The 9702-nt window shown below is 38.1% G+C and overlaps 1 pseudogene; it reads left to right on the top strand.

Annotated features, from left to right (window-relative positions):
* The first annotated feature begins 4601 nt into the window (after positions 1-4601).
* On the top strand, positions 4602-5551 carry LOC114498688 (annotated as a pseudogene).
* The last annotated feature ends 4151 nt before the right edge of the window (positions 5552-9702 follow it).

The raw sequence follows: 9702 nt of genomic DNA, 5'->3' as shown, positions 1-9702 counted from the left end.
TCATGGCTGTTGGCCTTGATTCCTGGCTCAGGAGATGATATAAAGCAGCTCAACTGGTTTTGTCTTGTTTGAGAGGCCAAAATTAAAATTTCAGGAGTTATTTATTTTAACCCAGACACAGGAAGGAACACGGTCTATCAGAAAAAGTCATAAAGACAGTTTTCCAAATATATGGACCTTTTTAACATAGTACCAATCACATAAAAAGTGAGTTTTTAAAAAGATGTTTTCAATGTGTGGGTTTTTTTTATGTCTTTCTGTAGTTGCAACTTGACACTTTAGGTTTTATTCTCATCTTTCAGCTACTGGCATATTATAATCTAGGGAGTGACGGCCTAAATTACTAGATCCATAAATATTCTAGTGGAAAACATTTGCAGGGCTCATTTTCAGAAATACATTGCAGTACCTTGACACTGAAACCTATCTCATAAGACCAAATTCAATCCTACTTTTCTATATTACAGTCAACAATTTCAAGTTGTTATTTTAAATATTACAACTTCAAAAGTATGACAGAAAAGAGTTATATGAGTGCTATATAAACCAATATTGCAGTTTATTATGGAAAAAACTACCCAGTGATGGTGAATTCTATTTTTCATAATACCTTACACTGTTAGTCAAGCAGCCTCTAGCATTTATTCTTGGCTAGAATAAGTGATTTTCTGGAAAATTAAATTTGGACAAATGTATGTTATGCTGGTTCTTGACATATTCAATCTCTTTCTGTTTTATAAAAATCATAAATCAGACCCTAGTTGTCACATTTTTAGCTTTTGGAGGAGAAATAGCACTAGGTGTTTATTTACCAAAATTAACTAAATTGAAGTCATCATAGCTATCTTTGACTCATTCCTGGGATTCTTGTAATCACAAATTACTTGCTTAAATGAGTAAATGTACTATATTAGCTGAATGTTTGAAAGACTAAAGTTGTTTATACATAGTGTTGCCCATTGCACAATATTCTAGACTAGTTATTGGTCAGTGTATGACTGACAAGGGTACTGTGATTTAGCTAATAAGAGCCCCTTATGCACAAAATGGGTGGGATAGAAGAAGAGATTACACAATAATCTCAGGATTACCTTACAAATCACAGTGATTGAGACAAAAAAAATCTAAAAATAAAACCACAATAAACAACTAAATCACTTATTTGAAAAGGGGAAAATCTTTTATTTTTCTTGTTGCTCTCAGTCTTCTTGGTTCTTCTTAAATTCCATTTTCAACCTATTTAGAGGAACAAGGTGAAGCTCACTGAACAAATTTAGGTCTCCAAGACTGAAGTGTTTGCATTACCAAAAGTCATTTGCGATTGCAGGTCCTGGAAACAAAGGGCTAACATTTTTGAGAGTCTCGGTAGGATGTACAACCACTCCTGCCACACACACACGCTCTATCCATCTAAAGAGAAGCAGAAATGTTTTTATACATGAGGAAGTGAGGAATGATTCTCTTCTTCACTTGTGAATAATCGGGCTCCAATTCCAACCTCCAGGGCTTTCTTTTCTGGCTTGGCTATGTCTTCCACATGTCCCCAGTGTGAGTTGCTTGGTCTGCTGGAATCTTCATCTCTCTGCCTGGTAAAGGGGAGGAGGAATGAATAATAATACTTTCACCACAGGGGTGTTGGTAAAAATTAATTAGGATTTGTAATGTGTTGCATTAAGGTCCTCAGGTAATTCATAACTTAGAATTTATATGGCACTTGATCATTGCTTATAGTTTTTTAAACAGTCCTTGGTTTTTCAACTCAGGCAAAAAAAATACAACAAATCATTCTACTTCAAACAGTAGGATTAAGTGTGGGAACATTGTAGCTTTCCTAGGAACAATTATTTTCCTGAGATGAAAATATCAGCATGTTACAAAAGCTTATTTCCTCAACTTTAAGACTATAAAAATTGAGTTGCTTTTCATTTATAGTTGATAAAAGCCAAAGGAAAAAAAGGTTTTATAAAAAGCCATTTTAATTTTATTCTGCCAGCTTTGTGGTGTTTTCAACTACTCACAGCTGAAGGGGAGTCGGTTCATCTGCCGTCTCCTGCCTGCAATGACAGAACGGAGCACCTACTCTGCAGAGCGACATTCTCAGCCTGTGGATGAGAAAATGAGCCTCGGTGGGCTGAAGTAATAGAGTGGAGACTTAAACCCACACCACGGGACACCGCCCACATTCTCTTTCCACCACCTCCAACAACGCCTTCACGAAGTTATCCCTAGAGCTGCTTTGCCCTGTACCGACAGGCATTTCTTTGTTCCTATCCTCTCTGAACTTAAATATTAAAGCAAGATATTCTAATGAAACTTCAGTCCCATCCCCAGAGACCTCAAGAGCACCCCAAAATCATCAGTTAAAAGTTATTATGAAGGATAAGTAGTTTAAAATCACTTCAAAAAGACGCTTTCATAAAATTTGGTGAAGAAACAAAAGCTATATATACTGTTTCTTGAGAAGTGACTTAGTTCATGCAGTCTTAGTCGTGTCTTACGCTAAATTAAAGTGCACATTATGTTATCAGAGCCTTTTAAACTTTGTATTAAGGTATAATATACATACAAACATGAAGTATGCTTAATTTTTCAAATGTCTAAGATTCATCCTGTCTTCATCTTGTAATAGGACAAGATGCCATTTCACATCTCAGAGAAATGTATATAAGTAATAATGAGCTCTAATAATGCATAAATTAGCTCACATATTTAAGGGTGCCTTGAAAGGTTGTTCATTATTTAAATTAAGGTATTATTGTTAAAGTATTATTATAATTGTGATTACTATCTTAAATGATAATAATAAATTTTATTTGCCTTTGGACAGCAGGCAAGATAAGATAAAGATAATAAAATAGTATAGGCACCTCTGCACACTATCTTTAAATGGTGATAAATAACCTGTATAATATGTGAATGTGGATAAAATTTTGTTCATACAATTTACCTCCACATAAATCATCTTCATGGCCTATTAGTGAAACAGTGTGGCCTTCAAGTCCAGAAGCATTTAAAAATTTGAATAGCAATTGAGAAAAATTAGTCTTACATTGATATCCATCATTGATTTTGATTCATTCACCCTGTAAACACTCACTGACAATTAAGGGAATGGAGGGCCCTTATCAAACAGATATCACTATCTAAACTAGTAAATATCAGACTTCTAATTATGGAGGCTGGATGATGTTCCTGGGCATGGAACACATATTTGCTGAAACACTACCAGTGAGCATAAGTCTTTCATTGTAGTTGGTTGCATTCCTCTTATCTCTAGACAATAAATTGTCCCAGCCCTGCCTTAATTCAGGTACAAGGACATAGCCCACCAAATACCCTTCTCTATGTTAAGACTCAAATTAAACGAAAACATAGTAGCCATTCCCCATACACGCTGAAAGACTGACATGGACGTAAGCCCTATTCTCGGTGTCTGAGCAGCCCTCCGGGGACCGCAGCTCAGGTGTGCAGCTCCCTCTGGACACTGGGGCTCTGGCACCATTAGCAGAGAACACCCTGAGAAGATTCCTCTGCGGGCCTGAATTCAGCTTTTGTCTGCCTGGTGAAAAACATAATTCTTCTCCAACAAGTCCCCTAGGATTTTCCCTAGGAGTACCATATAATACTAAATGGACCCATGTTGAAGAACAAGTTAGCTACAGGAGAAAGAAAACAATGTCCCTTAAATTTATTGATTGAAACCTCAGCAATTTGACTTTAACTTGTTATATGAAGTTGATTAATTATTCTATTATAGCACTAAAATCTAGCTACAAGATTTCATGGAAAACTTGCATTTTAGAGAGCATTAAATATAAATACATGTATTAAAATATCATTAAAAACTTACTAATTTAAGAGCTTCATTGAGAATAGATTAAGTTATTTATGGAATGTATTGTTGTCCAATACAATGATCTATTTAAATCATTTGGTTTTCTAACTTTTTTTCTGTAGAGGTAAAATTTTTACACTGACTCACAGCCAAAAAAAATTATCTACATAGAAATATTTTTAAAGCTCCCTATTTTACAAACATTATATGGTCCTAAACAGAAAATAAAACAAACAACCAATAAAATAGATGTCATGGGGTAAGGGGTGGGGGCATTAGAACCGATTCACGGACACTTAGTACATTCTCCTGCTAAATCAGACAGGAATTCTAGGCCAGCAGGTAAAAACCTATTCCAGTTTCCCTCACAAATGCATATCCATACTGTAACAACTCCCATGGTGAGGAAGTGTTTTCATGCCAGTGCCATGCTGTTTTGATTACTATGGCCTTGTAGTATAGTTTGATATCGGGTCGGGTGATTCCTCCAACTTTTGTTCTTTCTCAAGATTGCTGTGGCTATTCAGGGTCTTTTGTGGTTCCACATAAATTTTTAGAATATTTGTTCTAGGTCTGTGAAATAATGCCATTGGAATCTTGATAGGAATTGTGTTGAATTTATAGATTGCTTTGGGTTATGGACATTTTTAATGACAATTCTTATCCATGAACATGGTGTATGACGGCAGTGAAGATCAAGTCCCTCTCTTTCATGCTTGACTTTAATTGTGATCAGATTTACTAAATTAAGGTTGGATAATCATTGCTCTATGAAAAAAATTGCTATGAGAGGAAGTGTTTTCAGGTATCTAAAGTCAATGACAAAGAAGGATTTCCGGGAGTAAAGCCTGCAAATATTGAAGGTTCAGATGCCCTTTGTACCAGCCAAGTCCTGCTCAGGAGGGAGACTTGCTCAGGGCAATGCAGCTCTCAGGACAAGGAACATCCGAGATACCTGATCCGGGAGCTTTGCAAACAGTTTTACGCTCTGGGCTGCGTCAGTGGGACTGGAGGAGAAGAGGAATTAGCTTGAAGAATGTCAATGAAATCTACATTGCTCTTTCAGGAGTGCAAAAGGCAAGGATTCAGCCTGGAGACGTTTGTTTGTGACATCAATGAACAAGACATGAATGGACCTTCATGGTATAAGAATCTCAAAAAAAAAAAAAAAAAGCCAGCATACCCTCTTTTTATGAATGCTCACACTGTGAGAGGAGCAGGCGCAGCGATTCATACCCGCTCTAAAGCTGCTGTCATTGTGATCACCCTTCTCTCCCCAGGATGGGAGTGTACAAATCATCCAGAGATGATAAAAGGAATAAGATATTGTACCTCAGGAGGGCATTATCGTTATGATGATATGTTGGTGGTACCCATTATTGAGAAAACACCTGAGGTCTTTCTCTGAGGAGAAAGGACCTCGAAGAACAAATGGCTCCTATGGGGAAGGAATACCCAGACTCCCGTGCAGTGCTAGTCAGAAGTCACCAAGTCTCTGGGGGAAAGGAGGGGGAAGGCTAAAACCATGGGGAATGTTAAAACTGTTTGTTAGATATTGCCATATAAAGAAAGAAAGGAGGGTTGGTTCCTACACAGCTTCCAGTTGGAGAAAATGGTGTTGTCTAAGCCAAATAGAAGTTTATATAGAGACAAAACTTATCTTAAGTATTATTTAAATGAAACCTACTTTTTTAATTGATTGAAAATTTCCACTCTGCCATTCATTTGTCACTAAATGCTTCAAATGATCACTCTGAATCTTTCTCTCTTTTTAAGATTTTATTTATTTATTTTTAGAGAGAGGGAAAGGGAGAGAGAAAGAGAGGGAGAGAAACACTGAAAGATGTGAGAGAGAAACATGATTGGTTGCCTCTCCTACACACAGGTCTGGGGACCGAGGACACTCTACCCCCTACCCAGCCCTCAGCCCAGGCATGTGGCCTGACCAAGAATCCAACCCCAGCCCTTTTGCTTTGCAGGGGGATGACCAACCAACTGAGCCATGCTGGTTGGGGCCTGAATCTCTTGTGCCATTGGCTGATATTTGCTTAAATTATTGTAATTTTAAATGACAATGTAGTAGAATAAAAATGTTATAATGAAATAAATAAAATCAATGATATAGAATGAGGGGTCATTATGTGTATAGAAGCATGGTATTTTTGGTACAATAAACTCAAAAACTAAATTTATAAAACAACTAAGAATAAGTAAACAAATTCTATATGACGTTTTCAGAGATGAAGTCTCTTGACTAATTCAAAAAGTATCCGTCTTTCATCCTCTTCAAGCACTCACTTGATTTCCCTAATTTACCTAGTTATATAACTGCTTCTGTGACTTGTAAACAAACAGCCTTATTGCTTGACAATTCTGGATCTGTGGGTTTGTTCTGCTGTTTCCCTGTGTAGGTTGAGAGCTGCATAATGATTTATTCTTTTTCCACCCCTGCCTTCTTTTCCTGGTTGGCTTCCCCCTTTTTTTTTTCTAAGCAGGTTTAAAAAAATCCAGGGGAACTACGTGTGAAAACAAATCCTGGTGCTATAGGATGGAGGCCATTAATTTAAATACCATTTAAACACACACACACAAAATCAAAACATGAGGGTCTCAGACTCAGATGAGGTCCTCATAGGGAGACTACTGACATGTATTTTTCAGCATCCCCTGGAATCTTAACCGTATGCTTTTGTATAAGGCAGCTTTGATTCCCCTCATTCCCACGCATGAAACGCTCATAGCTTCAAAGAGAGCTCTGCTTGCAAAAGATACACGGGGGTGTAGTTCTGGAGGAGAATGGGGCTAGTAGGCAGAATGTGGGTGAATTAACATGCCTGTCTGTGCTTTAATTCCAGTGCTACCTCTCACTGGTGTGCCCCAGTTATAACATTGACTGCTGACAAATTGGAAACATTCTATTTTGGTGATTAGACCTAATCAACTACCTGGAATTAAAACACACCTAATTTTACCTTAGAGAAGCTGAAGTCCAGGTTGATTTTTAGGTTGTGAATTCTATTTATTTTTGATCATGTAGTTTTGAAGCAGGAGACAGCATAGGAAGAACTCTGAGACTGTAATACTGTCACTGGCCAGCATTTAGCATCCTGGTTGCCAGGAAACGCCTTTTACCAATTAGGTAGAATAAATAGTAAACCAGGCAGGGAGGAGGAAGGGGACAAGCCTCACATGCTAACTCAGCAGTTCTAAGCTTGTTCTGATAATATTGCCAGGTGTTCCAATATCACGAGAAACACTATATTAGCAAGCAAGAAAAAAGTCCTTGAAATTCTATGTAACATTTCCATTATCTGGGAAAGAAAGCCTTGAAACTGTGCTTTCATCCCAAGGCCTGAATGTGGGAGAGGGTCCCCGGTGCCCAAAGCAAGAGCCCATAAAACAACTTTGGTTAATTGGCTATCTCTGGTCACTATCTGTTTTACGAGGGAGTCCCTGTTTCTTATAGAAAGAGTCCATTAATAACTTTGGAAAGTGCCCCAATTTTAATAAACTGCCTCCTGTCATGTATTTGTTTTACAACAGGATGACCAAATGGAGTCTGGAGCAAGATAAGGATTTGAGTGGACAGACCCCCATTCATCCCTAAATTTGGATAGTCACATTTCCCCAGGAAAGCTGGCGCCCCATTTACCTGTTAATCAATATGTAACTTTTTCCTTTCTATCCCACCAACTTTATAAGTCCTGAGAACAAAAGACTCTCTCGCTCTCTTAGGGGCTCAGGGTGCTCTCTCTCTCAGGGTGTTCTTGGCTCTTGAGCCACAGGGCCTCTGGCCACCTGGCCTCAGGCTGCCCAGGAGCTTGCCGCCCTGGTCTCCAGCCTCTCTTGCTTTTCTCACCCTGCTTTGCTCTGAAACTTTGCCTTTCACCCCCTACTCTACCCAGTCCTGTTCTCTTCCATGGAAGTGGACCACTAATAAACTGATTACATACTACTAGGTTTGCTGATATATAATTCTTTACATGCATCAGCAAGAAGAACCAGGTCTCTCCTGTCAACAGTTTCAGTACAGTATATATGGTGGTGTGGTGTGCCATGCATTACTGCCAGTTTGTGTTGCTGATGGAATCTTCAGGAAACATTTTTATTACATAATAATTTAATGCAGGTAAAATAAATCAAGAATAAATTATTTTGAATTTTTAAAATCTAGAAAATAATGTGGTCTTAAGTAAAGAAAGACAACAGAGCCTTTAAATACCTTCAAAGATTACCTGAAATTTTAATTCATTTTCCTGTTGTCTATTTTAGAAGACCTTTATTTCTAAATATTTTCAGTTTTCTCTCCCATATATTACCTTTTCTTCTACCACTAGGGGCATTGTAGATCATTTTTGTGCTAAAGTATCTCTTAGAACATTAAAGCCTAACCTACTAGTAGACTTCTTCTTTTAAAACACTGGAGAGTATTTCATTAACTGCCCCAGGGCAGAAATGAGGATCTTTTGAAACTGCGAAAGGCCTCTTTGAATGCTGTCTTTGGAGGTTTGGTCTCACATCCATGATTGTAAGTAATTTGTGATTAAGGAATATTTGATGATCTCTGTGTAAGAAATCTACCCCCTCCCCTTAAAAATCATTTTGTCATGGAAACTTTTTTTTATATTTGTGAATTTCCTAGTTTATTTTTAAATTAACTTTTATGCATATGGTGTCCATAACAATGTCCAGTGCTCTCTGACCTTGATCCATGTGATCCAGGTTGAAATGAAAGTGGCAGGCCCCAGTTCTATAGCCAGCAGACATTATGAGATTGATTCTGAAGTGAAATAGTTGCTGAATCCAAGAAGTAAGAGAAGCCTTTGTGTCAGGGGCTGCAGTTGGAGCTAGCTGGGGTTTGCTCTGGAAGTTTTCAGAAAGTCTGTAAGAAACACTTTAGAGCTGGAAGGGATGATCCTTAGCCTTCATCTCTTCTTAGTCCCTCCTGTTAGAGATGAGAAAGTGCATCCCAGACAGGAATTGTAATCTTGAGAAGCACGTTTCCTATTTTTATTCCTTTTTAAAAAGGAATTTTTAATTCAAGTTCATCTTAACAATTTTTATACCCTGCTAATGGACAGGAACACCTGACTCTGTCCACATGGTGGGGGAATTGGAAGGAAAAATTTTGCTCCTCTGAAAGGACAGAAATACAGAGCAAACCATTGGATAAAACTTAAGCATCTGGGTCTGTAATGGGGAATGGATACACTCTACTTATATAAAGCTGCCCATATTAATCTTAGCAAATATTAAACCCAGCTTGTTACTCTAACCTGATTTTCCTCTCAACACTAGAATCTACATGTTAAAAGTTTCTTTACTAAGTGTACTTTACAAGCATTGACCAGTTCAGTTCCTTTGTAAACCTAAGAAACAGTGTGACCTTGGAGTCCCATTGAGTCAAGGACACTGACCATAAAGATCCACATCAAGACCTGCAAGAACACTGCCTGCACATCCACAAGCCATCCCTCTGGTCTCTTTGTTCTGCTTTCCCTTGCCTCTTTCCTATAAAAACCTCTGCCTGCACTAAGATGTTAAGTCATAGCCATAATTTAGTATCTCCCAGCTAGTAATGAAAGTAATGTCAATCCTTCTTGCAAATGCAAGATATGTTGGTGCCAGCCCAAAACACAGGTGTGTGGGAAAGGGAGGAACCCTAATGCAAATAGAGAGATAACAGCCAAAGGGAGTGAGTGAGCTTGGGGAGGAACTGTGAAACTCCCCTTTCAGTCTCCGCTTCTCTTACTCTCAAGAGAAACATGTTGTTGCTCACCTTAGGGATTTTCCCCCTACCGAATTCCTACCAACTCCCTATAAGAACAACTGGCTTGACCAAAGATGTTAAGATGGACTTTGAGACA

The sequence above is a fragment of the Phyllostomus discolor genome, chromosome 6 (genome assembly GCF_004126475.2).
Source record: "Phyllostomus discolor isolate MPI-MPIP mPhyDis1 chromosome 6, mPhyDis1.pri.v3, whole genome shotgun sequence".
NCBI classification, from domain to species: Eukaryota; Metazoa; Chordata; class Mammalia; order Chiroptera; family Phyllostomidae; genus Phyllostomus; species Phyllostomus discolor.
The sequence above is the reverse complement of the archived record's forward strand: the minus strand, read 5'-3'. Positions and strand labels throughout refer to the sequence as shown.